This window comes from Lactuca virosa, chromosome 7 (assembly GCF_052849685.1).
Source record: "Lactuca virosa cultivar CGN04683 chromosome 7, Lactuca_virosa_CGN04683_v6, whole genome shotgun sequence".
NCBI classification, from domain to species: Eukaryota; Viridiplantae; Streptophyta; class Magnoliopsida; order Asterales; family Asteraceae; genus Lactuca; species Lactuca virosa.
In genome coordinates this window covers 204,431,421-204,440,838 of record NC_136432.1, presented here as the reverse complement: position 1 = coordinate 204,440,838, position 9,418 = coordinate 204,431,421, and positions in this window count along the sequence as shown.

Sequence of the window (9,418 nt, the reverse complement as noted above, 5' to 3'; positions counted from 1 at the left end):
CGGGTGTGTACTCAGAGCTACACAACCTGTAAAACGACCTTAAGCTATCGGAAATGGAAGATAAATGACCCGCGCTGACGGAAGGTGGAGAAGCTAGCCTGATCAGACCAATGTTGTCCCTTCACGACACTGGTTCATTTGCACTGGGGGGAAAACACCCACATAAACATCAGCGGCGCAGGAAGTCAACTCAGCGGCAGAAGCCATAGCAGTCTATGGCATCTACCGCCCGTCGTAGTGAAACACCTAGTTGCAACGACCAACACAGAACCACAAACGGTACCTACTCGCCAGTCATACCTAGCTGATAACAGAATGCAACCACCACCACCATGAGCAGAGACAAACACCTGGTCTCCAAGTACAATCATACTACCTCCCCAGCAACAAGAGGCAACCCACCAATTCAATCCTACAACAAACATGGCACACATCCCGCTCTTCGCACAATAACCAATGTTTAAGCCCTACTTCCACCACATTCAAAGAGTCCCCCCTCAAGCACCACAGTCGCAAGGAAAAACTACCAATACAGCACTAGAGCATGGGGAAAAGTCACACACACTAGGGCAGCGAGACTCTAACTCACTATCCCATCAGTTTATGTACACAAGCACGATGCAACCATCATATGTTCCACAAACGACATGGTACAATCAAGGGTACAACTATGGATATGACCAAAGATACAACAGTTTGTACTACGCCCAATAGACCATGCAATACAGTGGTTTTTCCTTTATGGAAGGGCAAGTGAGAAGTGTCGGATCTGCATTCTGCCCGGATCTCTTGCAGTACGAGATACCCCACTCAATAATGATCCTAAATATACCCAAATACAATGGCACGACGGACCCAGGCGAACACATAGATACTTACGCATGGACGATGACGTCCCTCCGAATGGACAATAGGTTCATCTGCACATATTTCCCAATCACGTTATTGGGGAACGCAGGAAAATGGTTTAAAGCACTCCGTCTGGGAAATATTTCAAGCTTCGAGCAATTATGATAACTCTTTCTCAACAACTTTATGCAACGTCGGAAAGGGAAGGCGGACGCGAGCTCCATCATGGCATGCAAGAAAAAGGAAGGGGAGTCGATAACGGAGTACTATGACAGGTTCACTATGGCGATACTTAGTGTTCCGGGACACGAAGAATTCCTTGTTACAGACGCTTTTGCCCAAGGACTTCTCCCTACCCCCTGTCAAAAAAGATGCAGGGGACAGTGCCAAAAACAAGAGGCGAACTCAAATATATGGTGGAGAAGTACATGCGGCAAGTAGAAGGCGAAGAGCGGAAGGAAGCAAACATCAAACAAGTGGAAAGCACGTTTATCAACCAAGAGGAAGCAGACGCTCATCCCAGCTTCCACCATCAGGAGCGCCACGATAAGAACAACCGACACTCAGGACACTCGTCTCGAAGGTTTTGCCCATTCGGGAGGGACGAGCCTCGAGGAAACAGATCTGAAGTACATGTCGTTGAAAAAACACCAACAAAAGCAGAAAAGGAAAAAGGGATGTACTGCGAGTACCACGAAAGCAAGACCCACGACACCAGCGAATGTACAATGCTAAAAAAAGATGTAGAAGAAAAGTGCCAGACTAGAAACCTTGTGGATATTGCAAAGGACCTGAGGTCCAAATTCAAAGCCGATCCCAAGGAAAAGCAAGCGAAGAAAGACACCGACAAGCACCTAGTGAAGAAGCGACTCCCAAGAAGCAAACTGCCACATCGGGGTAGTATGAAAAAATACCCTCAACATCAACTTCTCTTTGGAAGACCCTAAAGTACCTAGGCGGAACCATAGGGACCCACTCGTAATAACCGCCTACGTACGCCAAATGAAAATTCATCAAGTACTGATTGATAACTATAGTAGCGTGGACGTTCTCTGTGAGCATTGCTTCTGCGAGCTTCTGACCCCTTGGAAAGAATGATTAAAACAACCAACCAAAGGGCCACTGGTTGGATTCATAGGTCACCAGTTACAGCCAATAGGCACCATAAGTCTCCCCTTCACCCTAGTCAGGCACGATGGAAAAGAGAGAATCATGAGAGTAATATAATTCTCACTAATAAATCACATATCTGACATGGACATGCTCCTTGGACGGCCAACGCTTTTCCAGTTCCAGGCCATACCGTTACGATTCAAGGCATAGTAAAATTCAGCATCAGCTTGGGATCGGTCACGGTCATCGCCTATAACCCGAAGCAACGTCGCAAGGCTATCGCCACAATGGAGGCCGCATATGTCCAGAGAAAGCAAAGGACAAAGTAGCATGCACAGAAGAATCCAGCTCAAGTAACCATTAAGCAAAACCAAGAAAGTAAGGCAGACAATCTCCAAATAAGAGAATATTAGGGGCGTAATGAGGCGACCACAACAACAGAACTAGGTCGGCACCCACAGAGGCGACTGCCACGAAAACCCATGGAGGTTCGTTCTCCTCAAACTTGCTTGGAAATCACCCTTTGACAAGAAAGGACGATGGATGGAGACGAAAGCCCAAAAAGCGGCTTATATCGGGGGAGGGGGCGTCACCCCATAGAGGCACAGAAGCCCACCTCTCCCGTGAAGCTAAAAAACAAAGAACACGAACACGTCGGGGTACGGAGCGAAGTTCACCGAACGCATGGATAGATAGAAAGGCCAAGCGAGCTCTTAGAAAAAAATCAGCTTGGGACAGAATGACAGAAAAACAAGGTCCTTCAGCCAAACGAGACTACACTTGAAGCACATGTTGAATGAACTCCCACCAAATAAAGCGCCAAACAAGAATAATCGGCGAGGCAGGGAGGCTGCGGCGAAGCAAATACAAAATAACTAGGAAAAAGGCTCCAAGAGACTAGTAGATCCGATGATCGTCTCCAGGAGGGTAGCTCACCCAGAAATACCAAAATCTCGCACGTGTGAGGACACAACCATACCCTGGGAAGACACAATCGGGCGATACCAGATCGACAAGAGCATAGACGTCACCAGGCCACTCCTTAGCAAAAGCATACCACACAGCCTGGAAAAGGCTACGAACACAATGTCATCATTCAAGGTAAGTCTTAGATTGTCGCAAACACCAAACTCCAACACAAGGACCAACGAAGCGAAGCAATACACAAGTGAGAGCAGGCCCATCAATGAACTTGCAAGGTTGATTGTAAGAACAAATAAAGGGGGTACGCGGAACAGGAGTCCCAAACGGGGGCGTATCTCCTGAAATTTGATGCACGCACAGACCACGTCACCATCCCTGAGCAAAGGGAGAGGCTCAAATGAAGCAGACTCAAAGAAGGGGTAATGTGATCAAACTCCAAACAAATACTCACACACCAGAAAAACAATATAAGGGCCAAGAATTGACTTACATAACAAGTCATCCCCTCTTTCTTATTCAAAAAATACGTAGACCTCCCTAAAGAGGAAAACATCATTAACGAAATTATGATAGTTGTCTTTTCACGATATATATATATATATATATATATATATATATATATATATATATATATATATATATATATATATATATATATATATATATATATATATATATATACCGCTAAAATATTTGTACTCGAGCTCGACACCTTCCATAAGAAGTTGCATGCGTTTACCAAACAACAACAAGGACTGATCATCCATGTTGTTTGAGCGAAACCGCTGTAAAAATGTAACCATGGGCTTCAAAGGATCATAATTTTTCCCTAAAAATATGTAAGTAAAATCGAAAGAACCATAGCTCCTAACCATGACAAGTAGAGGCCTTAAAAGATCATAACCTTTCCCTCGAATTATACAATACCTAAGTCCTCAGGCCTCGAGGTAACGATCTGGGCCTGGCTTAGATGGATAGGGTCAGAGTACAATCCTCCTCGACTTATGAATTAGAACAAAGTCCGAAAAAGGCAGCGAGGAAAACCTTTATCTAAAAATAGGGTGCCCTAACAAAATGAACCAGTCATAGTTCATAACCAAAAGCCAACCAAGGCCTTTATCCTACAAGGAAAAACCCAAGACAATAAAAAGAGATGAACACAAACCCCACCAAAGCGAGCTCCCGAGATAAAGCCAAGAAACGTGCTCCAAGCTTAGTAAACTTACCAAAAAAAATGGAATCACAGCTGATGCCCATCCAATGTGAAACAAAAAAGCACGGCTGCCCCAAGGGCCAACATCAACCTTCGAGACGAATCCAAACCTAGGGTAGCCAACATAAACCACTAGGGACAAAAATACAACGTAATAAACTAAGGGGAGCTATAACATTGAAGAGTAAGGAAGTGAAAAATGTATGTCGAACAGCTCCCATACTTAGAAATGCCACGTAGGGCCTGACAAGAATACGAATACTATCCATTAACATTGCATCACAAACACCTGGAAAATCTTGTTGGGTTATTTATTGTGTTGTGTCAAATTTTAATATGTATGTATTTAGCCTTTATTAATCGGATTGGGCCTGTCCATCCACATTTATGTTGCTAGGGTTAGGCTATAAATGTTACATGCATGTTTTGTTTTAGGGTTAATCGTTCTTGTGATTCCCTACTTTTTCTTTACAGAACAGTTCACCTTGAACTATTCTATGGCATTAATTATTAATCATTCAGCACAATATCGTTCATCGTTCATCTTCTTTTATTTACTTTACTGTTTTGAATCTATCGATATACAACTTTATTGTTTTAACAATTGGTAATACATACGCATATCTTCTGTCGAGCTTATTAGTGTTTTTGAGTTTTTGTAAGATCCTTTCTTGTCATCTTCATCGTTCTCATCGATTGTAGACGTTAGATTTGGTTTCTAGTTAAGCCCTAAAATTGATTATAGTTTTATTCTAAACAGGTTTTTGTGAATCATCATCATGCAACCAGAAGATCCTTATACACTTTCATTCAATTTGTCAAGCAGCATCAGATCTACTACAAGAATCCTTATTCTTTTTCCGAACGATTATAAGGTCTGGGCTCTACACTTTAAGGACTATGTTCTAGGTCTTGAAGATCATGGAACCCTAATATGGGATGCAATGACCCAGCAGACGTTCACTCACACTGCCACAAGAAGGGTTATTAAAACCTAAGTTGAATAACATGCCCTTTTTGTTGACATTAAAGATGTTCCCCAAGACGAAAGAGACAAACTGAAGAGCAACATCAAGGCAATGAGGATAATTAGGTTCGCTCTTCATCCAGACACGTTTCGTCTGGTGAGTTCTTGTGATACAGCAAAGGAGATATGGGACAGGCTGAAAGAACTCTATTCGAGTGATGTGGATCTTGAGCATTCTGTTCAAACACTACTTCTTTCGGAGTTTGGTGCTTTTGCTCAAAATCCAGATGAGAAACTTGATCAAACTTTTAATCGTTTTAATCATCTTTTAAGCAGGATGTTAAAACACAAGATCAGGCGTTAAACGATAGAGAAAAAGGTAACGTTCATGAACAGTTTGATATCGGAATGGAAAGCAGTAGTGTCAATCGTAAAAGCTCATGAACAGTTTAAGAATTATACTTTAGCAAATCTGGTGGGCATTCTGAGATCCCACGAAGATGAAGTGATGAAAGATGTTCGATTTGTTTCTACCATGGGTTCGTTGGCCCTAGTGGAAAAGGGGAAAAAGGTAGCAGAAGAATATTCAGAGTCTGATCTCTCTAACTGCGAGCTTACAAAAGAAGAATATGCTCTGATGGTGTCAAATCCCAGAAAGTTCGCTAAAAAGAATTTTGGACGCCTTAAAAATAGGAACTGGCAAGGGAACTACAGTTCTGACAAAGCAAAGGATGAGATCCTTAACGACTCGCAAAAGGATGAGGTGAAGAAAGAAAAGAAGCTGATGGGAGATTCCGGCTATGACTGCAACTATTGTCATGACAAGAATCATTTGGCCAAGGATTGTATGTTGATAAGAATGAGTGACAAGAAGGATGAAGAAAATGATGAAACTTACTATCTTCGAAAGTTAGAAGAGCTTAGAAGGAAAAAGAGTGCTGATAGTGCTAAGCCTGCTTTGATTGTGCAGGAGGATGTGGATGAATATGGACGCGTTGAAGTCTGGTCAATTGATTCGGAAGACGAGGATGTTTGGAAGCCCACACATGGTGGATGCTTCGTTGTGAAGTCTGGAGTCCCTGCGTACGAGGGAAGTTGCTTGATGGTTTGTGGTGATGTTTCGGAGAAGAGAGGATACGCCACTGACAGTGCGCAGGTATCTGACAACTACTCTGCTGCAAGACCTGTTTCGGAACTGGTCAGTGAATGTGAAAGAGTCATCAGTAAGGTACAATCTATTCTCCAGTCTCCTAATATTCCAGTCGCTCGTTACGAATCTGAATTAGATGATTTGAATTTTACTGTCTCTAGTTTTAGTGATAGCTTAAAAAGAACACGTCTAAACAATTATAACCTAACTGATCAAATCAGTAGGATAACAAACAAGAGTGAAGAGAGACAGATGTGGATAGAGAAGTTGGAGTTAGAGCTGAATAGGTCTAGGGATGATGTCATTTATTTGAAAAAACACAATTTAGCGCTTTTAAAACAAAGGAATATTTTCTTTTTGATTGCTAAGAGATTATATTTTAACATTACCCAACTACATCTTGACTATGAAATAGGGAAAAAGATACACAAAATGATTTTACCCTTTCTCGAATTGAACGTGGATGAAATAGATGCAAAGTGTTACAAGTGCGAGTCCATAGTGTCCTCGAATGATGTTTCTGAATCTTATAAAGTTAGACTTAACAAAACTGAAGCATATATTCAGTCCAAAGATCATAAAGGGATGCTAAAACAAATGTTAGATGAAAATGATAAAGAGAATATTAATTCTGATGTTGTATAAAAATTTCACTCTCTATGCACAAAACTGAGTCTGGAAAACACTTTCTTACTGAGAATGTTTCCGAATTTGACGAATGTGACATGAGTGAGATCTCCGTAGAGGATGAGATTGATTGTTCAACATTTATGCAAAATGAGGATGTACCAAAGAAAAAGTTGATTTCCGAAAACTCGGTTGAATATGTTTTCATTGTTGAAAATAAGGCTTCGGACGTTTTAAAAGCAAAAGCTATAGTGTTTCTGAAAGTTCAAACCGTCCATAATCAAGTTTTTGTAAAAATTGGACTGGACAAAAATCAAATTTCCGAACTAATGTCCTTAGTAGATGATGATAATGTAGATGGTTGCGATGAATTCTTTTGGTCAGGACCAATTGATAACTCTGATGAAACCATAGGTCTTTCCGAAATAAAACATTGAGCTGTGTTAGTTCTTGTTTTGATAAAGCAGGTCCGAGTGGAACCAAAAATGTATCGAGTGAAACATCTTCCTAACAGAATGTCTTACCTGTTAGAAAACTGAATCCTAGAGTCAAAATTCATAAGTCAGCTGAGGAACATATTGCCCAGAAAAGACAATTAAATGCTAGATATAAGAAAAATCTAAAAGAAAGAAAGCGATTCTGGAAATCCAAAAATTCTAATTCAGTTAACCCAGAAAGATTCGCAAATCCAAATGCAAATCAAAATTCGTCTTTAAAGCCACAGTCTTCAACTCCACAGGTTTCAAAACCAAAAGTTTTTATGAAACCATTGTTTTTGAAAACAAACGAAACCTTTGGAAAAGACTTAACCTTATTTTTCTCCTAAAACCAATTTTTCAAAAACTGTCAATACATCAAAAGATGTTAAAGGCAAGGGAAAACTTGTTTCGGAACCAGAACTTTCCTTCACAGATTCCGAAGCACACTTGAAAAGGGAGGAAAAGAAGATTGTGAAAGAGGATGCCAAGCCACAAATAGCATCTAAATAAACAAAAATTCCTTTTAAAAGAAATCCCAATGATAAAAGGATAATTTTTTTAAAGTAATGAAAGGAGAGAATTCAACTTTGATAAAAAGATCTTATTTTGTTGATGAAGCAATAAATTTTCCTGCTCTTAAGAAAACCTCACGAGGACCCAAACAACTTTGGGTTCCTAAATCTCTCTGAATTTTGTAGGTGATTTGTGACGAACAGTACGACTCAGAATGGTATATTGATAGTGGTTGTCCGCGGCACATGACTGGAAGGAGAGAAGAGCTGAGGGAATTCCGATCACTAAAGGACGGAGGCAAAGTGAAGTATGGAAATAATGCCACGGGAGAAATCAAAGGATATGGCATGAACACAAATGGCCAATTCTCCATTCGAAAGGTAGCATATCAGGAAGGCCTACAACATAACCTAATTAGTGTGTCTCAATTGGTTGTAGGTACTGGTTTGAAAGTCTCATTCGATGACGAGGGATCTGAGATAATTGAAAAGAAAACAAAGGCAGGGCTTCTGAAATCCAAAATAAAGGGAGAGATGTTTCCTTTATATATAATGACTATCACAAGAAAGCCTTCAATATGCATTCTTACGAAAGCATCTTCGGATGATACTTGGTTATGGCACCGACGACTCTCGCTTCTTAACTTCAAGGACATCAACAAACTCGTACTTGGTGATCCTGTGCGAGGACTTCCACTTCTGAAGTTTGAGAAATAACATCATTGTGCTACTTGCGAGATGGGAAAGCAAAGTCGGAAGAGTCATTCGACTATCATCAACACCAAAGTGATCGAGGCACTTGAACTATTGCATATAGATCTTTATGGTCCTTCTGTCATCGAGAGTATTGGTGGTAACAAATCCATTCTTGTTATTGTTGATGACTTTTCCAGATTTTCTTGGGATTATTTTATTAAACAGAAATCAGAAGCCACTTCCAAGCTTAAAGACTTTATCAAGAAAATCGAGCTTCAACTGCGAAAGCTAGTTCGGAACGTTCGCAGTGATAATGGTTCGGAGTTCAAAAACCAAGTGTTTGAAGAATTCCTGACTGAAAAATAAGTTCCTCATAATTTCTATGCTCCTTACACTCCTCAGCAAAACGAAGTCGTTGAAAGACGAAATCGGTCTCTGTACGAAGTTGCGAGGACCATGTTATTTTTTGCGAACTTGCCACTTTACTTATGGGCCGAGGCTATCGGAACTGCTTATTTCACTCAGAATCGATCTCTCATCAATAAACAATTTTCAATCATTCCATATGAGATTCTGAATAAACAAAAACATAAAGACAAGTTCTTTCATGTCTTTGGTTCCAGGTGTTTTATCTTCAATTCTATAGAGCAACGGAACAAGTTCGAAGTGAAAGCAGACGAAGGGATCTTTTTGGGGTAATCTCTTACTTCGAAGGCATATATGATTCTGAAAAAAAAGTCAAAAAATATAGAAGAAACCTACTATGTCACGTTTGATGATAATTATCTGAAGAAATATCAGAAGGCTGATTGCCAATCTGAAGAGATTTTTCTAGCGACAAATCCGATGACGATTCCTCTCTCAAACCTTTACGAGGAATTTATGAAG